Source organism: Sardina pilchardus, chromosome 8 (genome assembly GCF_963854185.1).
Source record: "Sardina pilchardus chromosome 8, fSarPil1.1, whole genome shotgun sequence".
NCBI lineage: Eukaryota > Metazoa > Chordata > Actinopteri > Clupeiformes > Clupeidae > Sardina > Sardina pilchardus.
Window position 1 is genome coordinate 1,283,769 of NC_085001.1, and position 2,500 is coordinate 1,286,268.

At 42.9% G+C, this 2,500-nt stretch overlaps 1 long non-coding RNA gene across 2 annotated transcripts in view; it reads left to right on the forward strand.

The window, feature by feature from the left end:
* Window positions 1-401: 401 nt before the first annotated feature.
* The window catches only part of LOC134089463 (uncharacterized), a 2,250-nt gene continuing 151 nt past the window's right edge, over window positions 402-2,500 (forward strand). Inside the window, exons 1-4 of one of the 2 annotated variants that reach the window (XR_009940056.1) lie at window positions 402-902; window positions 1,662-1,800; window positions 1,890-2,400; window positions 2,432-2,500. The exon at window positions 2,432-2,500 is cut by the window's right edge and continues 151 nt beyond it. This is a non-coding gene — a long non-coding RNA (uncharacterized LOC134089463). Of the gene's footprint in view, window positions 903-1,661; window positions 1,801-1,889 lie in introns of both variants that reach the window. The other variant, XR_009940055.1, reaches the window with a different exon arrangement.

A 2,500-nucleotide genomic window follows, 5' to 3' on the forward strand; every position in this document is an offset into this window, starting at 1 on the left:
TACTGTAGATGAGAGTGTGAGGTGTGTGTTACAGTATGAGAGTGCTGCTCTATATAAGACCCCGTGATTCAGTGTGAGGTGTGTGTCCAGGTGGTGGTGATGTTATGGTGGATGTTACTGTGTGAGGTGTGTGTCCAGGTGGTGGTGATGTTATGGTGGATGTTTCTGTGTGAGGTGTGTGTCCAGGTGGTGGTGATGTTATGGTGGATGTTACTGTGTGAGGTGTGTGTCCAGGTGGTGGTGATGTTATGGTGGATGTTACTGTGTGAGGTGTGTGTCCAGGTGGTGGTGATGTTATGGTGGATGTTACTGTGTGAGGTGTGTGTCCAGGTGGTGGTGATGTTATGGTGGATGTTACTGTGTGAGGTGTGTGTGCAGGTGATGTTACGGTCATAGACTGTATATATAGACCTGGACAGTGTGTCGTCCGTTGGAATTGAAGCAACCGCTAGTCCAGAGCCCCCTGGTGGCTGGCTGCAGTACAATTCGTAGCTCCGCCCATCCCCATGTATTTCAATGGCCAAGTAGCCAACTTTCCGTGTCACTTTTCTCACCTAAAACTAATGTTATATTTACAACATGTTATTCGAAAAAATTGTTTTCAATGTGCTTCAATACACACCATTTTTCTTTTCTCTGTGAAATTATTTTTTTTAAAGTTATTTCAACAACTCTAAAACGGGCGTTGATTGACAGTGCGTGACCGCAGCGTCAGCCGCTTGCAGCCGTTCAGTCCGTGGAGTAGCTGTAGGCTCGGCTGTGGTGGTGTTCGTTCGTCAGGCAACTTATCATATTTGTTTTATTTGCTGTTATTACACTTTATACATTGACAGTCATGTCGTGCTGTGCTGTTGGTTGTACTAACGGGCCATCCCAGAGAAGCTCTGTGCAGTTTTTTTTCGGTAAGTGAATATTAACTTAATATTAGCTTGCTAACTTACAGTATGTAGCAGCTAGGCTATGAAGTCTTCTAGGGATCGCTTAGCCGTTTACTTTAGCAAGGTAATTTAATTTTACAGTCATCTGTGTCAGACATCCTTAAAAGGATTAGGTACAAGAATGGTTGTAGTTATTAGTATATCAATGTGTCTGATTGTGCCAGGAATAGCGGTCCAGTTAGCTGACGTTAGGTTACCGGGTGCTAGCTACATTACCTTACCAGGTATTTATCTTAGCCTTGTTGTCAGTTTAGCTGCTCGTTTATTTAACAATGTTGTGATAGTTCTTAGACGAAGCCGTGTACGTGGTGTATACTTTAACATTAATAGTTCTTGGTTATATTTAATGAGATTAAATATGTTAACACTATGTAATGACCCTATGGTTATGACAGCCGTTTTTCCGATGAAGGCTGTCTAACTTAGCTAACTTTATGCTACCGAGTTAATGTAGCTGTGCTACCTCGGCATTCAGCGATTCCGTAGCTACGTTTCTTGAACGTATAGCCTAGTAGTAGTCAAATGAATGTCATACAACGACTGACTGAATTAATAAATGTGAACGGATTAACCAGCAGCCTCGCCAGACATCAAAGCATGGCATTACAGCCCCAGTCATCAGCAGCCCGGAGGCATTATGAGTTAAATATGTAATGGTTGTAATAAATACACCATGCCCCTTCACAACCGCTTGACATATGAATGTTTTTTTTTTTTTTACAGTTTTCCTTTAGGTGTGCAGCATGCAGACAGACTGAGACGATGGCTGGTGAACATAAGACGACAAGACTGGGAGCCCAGCAAGTCATCTCATCTCTGTAGTCTTCATTTTGAAGACCATGAATTCACCATTTATACCTATGTAAGCCAATCATTTTCCTGACCAACACTGTGTGGTGATGTAAATTCCAACTCAACCCATTTCATGAATACCCAATTCATTATGTTAAGGGGAATCGTCTGACTTGCACTGCAGTACCAACTGTGTTCTCCCTTCCTGACCACCTGGTGAAGAGACCTGCTAGTAGAAAGGCAAGTGGTTATTTTCTTATCCTTTCTTTGTCAAGTGCTGCAAATGAGAAGGAATGTGAAATGGTGGCTGTTAATACATCAGATCAAAATGTGGCTTGTCAGTAGTGAGCAGTTACATTTTTGTGTCACCCAAGACATTAAAACGAAAGAATGATGTCATGGTTGAGATTGTGGAGAAATATTAAAAGAGGATGAGAAAGTAAGACGTGTAAAGTAAGTTTCATGGCATAACACAAACTTAGAACTTTTTTTATATGTTGTCTGTAATGCTATACAACTGTAATACCTCCTGGAAGTTTTGATTTTATGTATGTTTTTTCACATGGCGGTGGTGGTGCAGGAAGGGGGTATTTTGTCTTCCGCCTCCCTCCTGCACCACCACCGCCATCACCAGAGCTGAAGGTCCACGCCACCATCGCCAGAGCTGAAGGTCTACACCACCACCATCACCAGAGCTGAAGGTCTACACCACCACCATCACCAGAGCTGAAGGTCTACGCCACCATCGCCAGAGCTGAAGGTCTACACCA